Source organism: Erinaceus europaeus, chromosome X (assembly GCF_950295315.1).
Source record: "Erinaceus europaeus chromosome X, mEriEur2.1, whole genome shotgun sequence".
NCBI lineage: Eukaryota > Metazoa > Chordata > Mammalia > Eulipotyphla > Erinaceidae > Erinaceus > Erinaceus europaeus.
Genome location: NC_080185.1, coordinates 62,114,155 through 62,123,321, shown reverse-complemented (window position 1 = coordinate 62,123,321; position 9,167 = coordinate 62,114,155).

The following is a 9,167-nucleotide window of genomic DNA, read 5'->3' as shown; positions in this document are numbered from 1 at the left end:
GTGAATCTCTATTTTCTCCTTCCAATTCCAAACATGTCCATATACATACTGATTTTTTCCCCTCTTTTCCCAGATTTCTATCATCTTTTGCAGTTTGTTTGAAAATGATAGTATGAATCCAACAGTTTCATAAAACATGCTCAGGTCCTTGTTAACCTGAAACATCTGGCATTTGTGATGCCAGGTGAACTGAAAATCATATGCCAGCAATTAGCATCCTAAACTGCAAGTGGGAAGAAATTTCGTAGCTACTACACATTTAAATATACAATTTACATCTTTCAAGAAGTTTTGGTTAATAATGAGAAGATGGTGACTCTGAGACAATGCATGGCATGAGCTCTGCAAGAGCCTGCTAAAAAACTGGGAAGTTCCGGTGATGGTAGGAATTCTGGGTCAGTACCAGGATAGGGGTGCATTATGGTGGGCAGACAAAAACTAAAGAAGAGTCCTATAATCCATATTTGGGCTTGCAAACAGAGGCTCAGAAAGGACAAAGGAAACAAGGAAACTGACTGGGAGTTTTCTGTTTTGCTACTTCCCAAGCCCCATACCAGCTACTCCTGGTGGGGGCTCCTGTGGAGATAAGTTCTTTATCAAGATTCCTGGATCAGCAGGGGTGTCTTTTAAAAGTGTGTCATTCAAAGGACATGGAAAAGAGAGCTGAGTTCTATCTCAGTGACAAAATACCTAACCAATCAGGGCCTCCATCTTGCCTGGGGTAAGGTACCTGTGCTTTTCCACTAACCCTTGAGTTTGCCTGATAGTTACCTCTTACCATTGGTTATTTTTAGTTTGGTTTAGAAAGGAGATGAGGCTGTGTGGAGCCAATCTGTACTGGATCAATCTGCAGACTGATATTTAACGATTTTTATTTAATTTTAATCTATTTTATTATTACTTGTGCTTGCCTCTTTTCCCCCCTCTCCAAGTTGAGCAAAAGTAACTGTTGCTGCTTTTAACATTGATAGGTGATTGGGTGTGCTACACATTCTGAGATGAACTTGCACCCCCCCCCCCGCCTTCTCTACTTCTCTTTCCTTCCTTAAAGCTTATCTGAAAAATCTTTTTTCTTTCACTGTTATTTTTTTTAATTCACTGGCACTTGTTTGTGAATTATCTTGTAGAAGAAGTCTGAGAGTGGACTCTTATTCTTTTCTTCTCTCTCTCTCCCTGTGTCTCTCTCCTCTTTCCTTATCTCTCTCCCCACTATCTCTAGAATTTATAGTTAACAGCTTATTTTCATACTTGTCTATGCTTGCATTTCCCTTTTTCTCTTTTTGTTTTTTCCCTCTTATTTTTTCTTTCCCTTTGTATTGCTGTTTTTTGTTTTTAGAGTGGAGGTGTTGCCTAACTGGATTTGCTTGAACTTCATTAATCTTTACTTTGGATGCTATTGTACTTTCTGAGGTTTGTGACTTCATCTGAGAAAATATTCTAGTGTGGCCTAACTCAAACAACACAACTGAAGAACGTAAGGACAGAAAAATACAAACCACACCAATAAAAATGTTTAAATTGAGAGGAAATAAAACTGCTAACACAATGAATGCGGCTAGGACTCCAGAAGGAACTCAAAATAAGTCAGAAGCAATTATAGATAAGAGAACTATCCAAACAATAATGGAATTATTAATTACAGAAATGAGGGCTATGGAAAAAAGGGCTACCAGAAATAGGGAAACAACAGATGAGACCCTCAGGGAAAAACACCAGCTACCTCAAGGTAATTAGAGAACTGAAAGCTGAAACAGCTGAGCTAAAAGGACAACTAGCAGAACAAGCTAATACTATAACTTAACTGAAGAAGAAAGCTGAGGGAAGGGAAATCAGAACAGAAGCAGACAACAGAGATAGCCAAACAGAGGACAGCCAGAGAAAACCAAGATTGAAGTAAAAGAAGTAAAAGAGATAAAAAAGAATTGAGAGACACTGAAAATTACAACAGAGACATATGGGATGATCTCAGAAGAAGTAACATTCGTATCATTGGCCTACCAGAGGAAAAAAGAGAGGAAGGGGAAGTAAACATTCTAGAGGAAATAATAAAAGAAAACTTCCCAGACCTAAACAACAGAAAGGGCATTAAGATTCAAGAGGCCCAGGGAGTCCCAAACAGAATCAACCCAGACCTAAAGACAACAAGACACATCATAGTTACAATGAAAAGAAGCAAGGATAAAGAAAGGATCCTAAAGACTGCAAGAGAAAAACAAAAAGTCACACACAGCAGACTTCTCCACTCAAACTATAATAGAAAAAGTAGAATGGCAAAATATTTCTCAAGCTCTCATTGGAAAAGGATGTCAACCAAGGATACTATATCCAGTTAGAATTTCAGTAACACTAGATGGAAGGATAAAAAAAACTCCTCAGACAAGCAACAGTTAAAGGAGGCAAATATCACTAAGCCTGCCCTGAAAGAGGGTCTAAAAGACCACCTATAAACAAGAACATCACCAAAATACTTGCCATTTATCAGAGCAAGTGAAAAACTGTTGCATAATGCAACTGCAATACCATAAACCCATAATATCAATAAATGTCAATGGCTTAACTCCATCCATTAAAAGGTATGGAGTGGGAGGATGGATCAGAAAACACAACACAACCATATGATTCTTGCAAGAATCCCACCTGACCCAACAAGACAAGCATAAACTGGAAGTGAAAGGGTGGAATACAGGCTAATGGACCACAAAAAAGGGAGGGACAGCCATTCTCAACTCTGACACAACAGACTATAAACTAAAGTAATAAAATATAGACATGGTAATTAGATAATGATCAGAGGATCAATCAATCAAGAAGACTTAACAATTACCAACATCTATGCACCCAATGAGCGTCCATCTAAATACACCAAACACTTACAGAAAGAGCTACAAAAATATATCAATAGTAATGCAGTAATAGTAGGAGACTTCAACACCCCACTCTCACATTTAGACAGATCAACGAAGCAGAGAATCAACAAAGAAACATGATAATTAAATGAAGAGATGGATAGACTTGACCTCCTGGACATTTTCAGATTTCTTCACCCCCCAAAACTGGAATACATTCTTTTCAAATCCACACAGCATATCCTCAAGGATAGACCACAGGTTAGGCCACAAAGACAGTATCAACAAATTCATGAGCATCAAAATCATCCCATGTGGGAGCCAGGTGGTGGCACAGCATGTTAGGCACACAAGGCACGGAGTTCACGGACTGGCATCAGGATCCCAGTTCGAGCCCCTAGCTCCCCACCTAAAGGGGTTTGCTTTACAGGCAGTAAAGTAAGTCTGCAGGTGTCTATCTTTCTTGCCCCCTCTCTGTCTTCTTGTCTCTCGATTTCTCTCTGTCCAATCCAACAACACTGATAGCAATAACAATAACAAAGATAAACAACAAGGACAACACAAGGGTAAAAACTTAAAAAATGAAAAAAATAAATTAAATAATTTCTAAAAAAAATCATCCCAAGCATTTTCTCAGACCACAGTGGAGTAAAGCTAACATTCAAACAACAAATGAAAACTACTAAAAGTCACAAAACTTGGAAACTCAACAACATACTGTATAAGAACTGCTGGGTCAAAGAGGCACTCAAGCAAGAAATTCAAATATTTCTAGAAACAAATGAAAATGAAGACACCAGTGATCAGAATATATGGGACACAGCTAAAGCAGTTCTTTGAGGGAAACTCACAGTCATACAAGCACACATTAGAGAACAAGAAAAAGCTCAAGTAAATGACCTTACTGCACGCCTTAAAAACTTAGAAGAGGAACAAAGGAACCCTAAAGTATCCAGAAGGACTAAAATCACCAAAATTAGAGTGGAAATAAACAAAATTGAAAATAAGAAAGCCACACAAAGATCGATGAAGCCAAATATTGGTTCTTTGAAAAATTAAACAAAATTGAGAAACTCTTAACCAGACTCACTAAAAAAAAGACTCAAATAAATAGAATTGTAAATGACATAGGGGATATCACAACAGACACCAAAGAAATCCAAAAAATCATCCAAAACTTCTACAAACAACTATATGCCACCAAGCTAGAGAATCTGGAAGAAATGGAAGAATTCCTAGAAGCATATACCCTTCCAAAACTAAACCAGAAAGAACTATAGAACCTAAGTGCACCAATCACAGACAAAGAAATTGAAACAGTTTTTAAGAATCTTCCCAACAACAAAAGTCCAGGACTAGATGGTTTTATAAATAAACTCTACAAAACCTATAGGAAAGAATTAATACCAATACTTTTAAAGCTCTTTCAAAAGATCAAAGAAACAGGAACACTCTCTCCCACCTTCTATGAAGCCAGCATCATCACCCTGATACCAAAAGCAGATAGGGACACAACAAAAAAGAAAAAAATATATCTCTGATGAACACATGTGCTAAAATATTGAACAAGATCCTAGCCAACCAAATACAGAAGTATATCAAAAATATTGTTCATCAAGACAAAGTGGGATTTATCCTAGGAATGCAAGGCTTGTTCAACATACGTAAGTCAATCAATGTCATACAGAACATCAATAAAAGCAAAAGCAAAAATCGCATGATTATCTCAATAGATGCAGAGAAAGCCTCTGACAAAAACCAACACACCATTCATGCTCAAAATAGTACAAGAAATTCAATACTATCTTGAAGAGTAATAGTTATAATGGACAGCCCCATCTAATTCCCAATCTGAGGTGGAATGCTTTCAACATCTGTATCTTGAGTCTGACATTGGCTATCAGCCTGTTGTATATGATTATGTATATGATTATATCATGTATATGTTATGTATATGATTATATCATGATTAGTCAACAATTCTTTTGGCTTTATATGTTAACTATTTTTTCAGTCACCAGGTTCCCAATGCTACCATAATCCCAATCAGACTTTCCTGGGAGGATGACTCCACCAATATGTCCTGGAGCCTTGCTCCCCCAGAATTCTGCCCCACTAGGGAAAGAGAGAGACAGGCTGAGAGTATGGATCAACTTGCCAATGCCCATATTCAGCGGGGAAGCAATTACAGAAGCCATTCCTTAATGTACCCAGTAATGACCCTGGGTCCATCATCTCAGAGGGCTAATGGATAGGAAAGCTCTCAGAGGAGGTGATGCAATATGGAGTTCTGGTGGTGGAAATTGTACCCCTCTTATTCTATAGTGTTGCCAGTGTTTCCATTTCATAAATAAAAATTTAAAAATATAAGTTTGGAGGTACAGAGCCAAGATGATGACTTGGAAGCAGCTGCTGGCGTGAGCTCCCACAACAACTGCTGCAAAGGGTAGGGATACATGGCCTTTAGCAGGATGGTGAATAAGGGATCCTAAGGGTGACACCAAGGAGGTGACTATAACACAATTGGGGTTAGAAAACAGAGAAAAAAGAAAGGAAATTTTCTGATTATTTCCAAAGCACACCCCTCTCCCCTCCAGCTATAACCTGACCACTGGGCCTGAAGAGCAGGCTCCCTGCTGAGCTTTTTTCTTTACCAAAATTCCTGGCTCACCAGGGGTGCCATTCCAACCCTTTTCCTTTCTGAGAGCCAATCCGGAACCATCCAAGCTGCAGACTGACTGTTAGGGTTTTTTTTTTTTTTACTCTGTTCTATTTTATTATTACTGTTACATATATATGTGTGTGTGTGTGTGTGTGTATGTGTGTGTGTGTCCCTTTGCCCCCCCTCCTTCAGGATGACCAAAATTAACTCGTGTATTTTCTATTGCTAGGTGACTGAGTGCCCTATTCATTGGGAGAGGAACTTGTTTCACTCTACCTACCTCCTCTTTCCACTCCCCCACCTCTCCCTCCTCCTAGCTAATTAAAAAAAACTTTCCCTTTCAATGCTCTTTTTTCTTTCTTTATTTCATTTTTCTCATTCTTGTCTTCCTTTCTTCCTTCCTCCTTCTTCGGCTTCCTGAATTCACTAATACTCGTTTGTGAATTATTTTGGAGAAGAAATCTGACTCAGAGTGGACTCTCTTTGTGTGTCTTTTCTCTACTTCCCTTTCTCCTCTTGCTACCCCTAGAATTTACAGTGGACAGTAGATTATCTATTCTTGCTATCCCTTTTGTCCTTACTCTTTCTTTTTCATTTGGATTTGGTTGCTATTTTTTCATGGACTGGAGGTGTTGTTTGGCTAACTGGTATTGGTTAAACTGCTTCAATCCTTACTTTAGTTACTATTGTAATTTCCCCATTGAGATAGGCGTGCAGCGTTTCATCCCCTGGCATTTCTCCTTGTCATCTGCATTGGACTGAGACTTCTATCGGACTTGCTGGTACACCCATTGGACACTTTACACAATTTTACAGCAACTTCCTTCCCTTCACGCTACCAGTTTTTCAAAGACTGACCCACACTAGTTCATGGACCTTGCAGCCAGTTGCCAAACAGCCCCTTCACTTGGCAGGCACACCCTCCCACCTGCAGGTCCTGCCATTTGAGGCAGGAAAAGCCCCTCATTACTAGGCCTTGCCCCCAGAGTCAAGAGATGCCCCCAGAGGCAGGAGACGCCCCCAGAGACAGTAAACGTCCCCTTGCCCAACAGCCTTCCCTTGGCATCACACTGGCTCTTACTGCTCCCCTACTTGTCCCTTCCTGTTTTGTTACAGCATTCAGATTTATGCCCAAAAGGTTTCTGCTCACCCCTCCACTACTATTCCTCTGTCACAGATAGAGTCTTTTACAGACATTGAACCAACTAAATGTGATGACTAAATAGAAAGATAGAAAAAGTTGTATAAATATTGTGAGGAGATGGTAGAGCCAGGCAGAGCTTAACCTATGAGATGAGTCCCTCCAGGTAAGTCTCTCTCTCTACAGAGGGGTTGAGCACAGGGGGGACACATAAATCTCACAAGTTTGGCGGCCATGTAAGTCTTCCCTCCCCCACAAAAACATCGTACGTTTTCCCAACTGAGCATGGCATTTCTTAAAAAAAAAATTAAGCTTGCTCCACTCTAAATTTCCTATACTGTGGCCATTAGGTAAAAAGAAAGGGGGAGATGCTGTGCAGATATCCCCTCAGGCTACTGCCAGTTCCCATGAGAGTTGCAACATTCTTGGAGCGCCTGTTCCGCCATGTTGTCCCCTCAGGCTAGTGCCAGTTTCCGCGAGAGTTAATATGATATTCTCAAAGTGACCTTCCCAATCAATCCTGTCCCAGCTCGTCACTCCCAGTTTTTGCCCTATAAAGCCCTTCTTCTTCCGCCCCTCTCTCTCTTGCCCACTCTCTTGCCCGCTCTCCTGCTCGCTCTCTTGCTCGCTTTTCACTTTGGTAATTAGACGCAGAGAAGGTTGCTGAGTGAGGCGACCATTTTGGCTAGCTCAACATGGCCTGAACCACTGCACTCTCACCCAACTCTGAGATGCCCGTGCGAATAAAGAATTGTGTTGCCTCTCCGATCCGGATCTCCCCTCTCTCTCTCTCCTCCACGTCGCAGCACAACAATATCCGAGGTTGATGATTGCATTTGTTATAAAGGTATTATAGCGTGGCTTGTACTGAAAACACAACAAGTGAAGAACAACAAAACTTAAAAATAAAAAACACATCAATAAAAAAAAGGTTCAACCAAGAGCAAATAAATCTGCTACTACAATGAATGAAAACAAGAGCCCAAAAGAAACTACAAATCAGTCAGAGGTAACCATAGATAAGAAAACTATGCAAACAATAATAAATTTATTAACCACAGAAATGAAGACAACTATGGAGGAAAAGGCTAGCAGAATTAGGGAAACAACAGTTGAGACCCTCAAGGAAAATACTAGCTACCTCGAGGTAATTAGAGAACTGAAAGCTGAAATACCTGAACTGAGGAAAGAAGCTGAGGGAAAGGAAAGCAGAACAACAGAAGCAGAAAACATAATTAGCCAGACAGGATGAGTAGAGATAACTAAGAAAGAGGTAAAAGAGCTCAAAAAAAGATTGAGAGACACTGAAAACAACAACAGAGACAGATGGGATGATCTTAAAACAAGTAACATTCGTACCATTGGCCTGCCAGAGGAAAAGAGGAAGGGGAAGTAAACATTCTACAGGAAATTATAGAAGAAAACATCCCAGACCTGAACAACAAAAAGGACATTAAGATTAAGAGGCCCAGAGAGTCCCAAAAAGAATCAACTCAGACCTGAAGACAACAAGATACATCATATTTACAATGAAAAGAAGTAAGGATAAAGAAAGGATCCTAAAGGCTGCAAGAGAAAAATAAAAACTCACATACAGGAAAACCCATAAGACTATCAGCAGACTTCTCCACTCAAACTCTAACAGCCAGAAGAGAATGGCAAGATATCTATTGAGCCCTGAATGAAAAAGGGTTTCAACCAAGGATAATATATCCTGCTAGACTTTCATTCAAACTAGATGGAGGGATCAAAACCTTCTTAGACAAACAACAGTTAAAGGAGTCAACCATCACCAAACCGGCCCTGAAAGAGGTTCTAATAGACCTCTAAGAAACAAGAACATCACTATAATACTTACAATATATCCGACCAAATACAAATTGTTGAATAATGGCACTACAATACATTAAATCCATAATATCAATAAATGTCAATGGCTTGAACTCACCCATCAAAAGGCACAGAGTAGGGGAATGGATAAAAAAACATAACCCAACCATATGCTGCTTGCAAGAATCCAGTCTGACCCAACAAGATAAACACAGACTTAAAGTGAAAGGATGGAAAACTATCATACAGGATAATGGACCACAAAAAAAGGCAGGAACAGCCATTCTCATCTGTGACATAGTAGATTTTAAATTAAATAAAGTAATAAAAGATAGGCAAGTCCAATACATAATGATTTGAGGATCAATCAGCCAAGAAGACTTAACAACTATTATCATCTATGCAACCAATAAGGAACCATCTAAATACACCAAACACCTACTGAAAGAACTACAAAAATACATCAATAGTAATACAATAATATTGGGAGACTTTAACACACCACTTTCACACTTAGAACAATGAAGAAGAGAATCAACAAATAAACAAGAGAATTAAATGAAGAGATGGACAGAATAGACCTCCTGGACATTTTCAGAGTTCTTCACCCCCAAAAACTGGAATACACATTCTTTTCCAATACACACAACACATACTCAAAAATACATCACATGTTAGGCCACAAAGA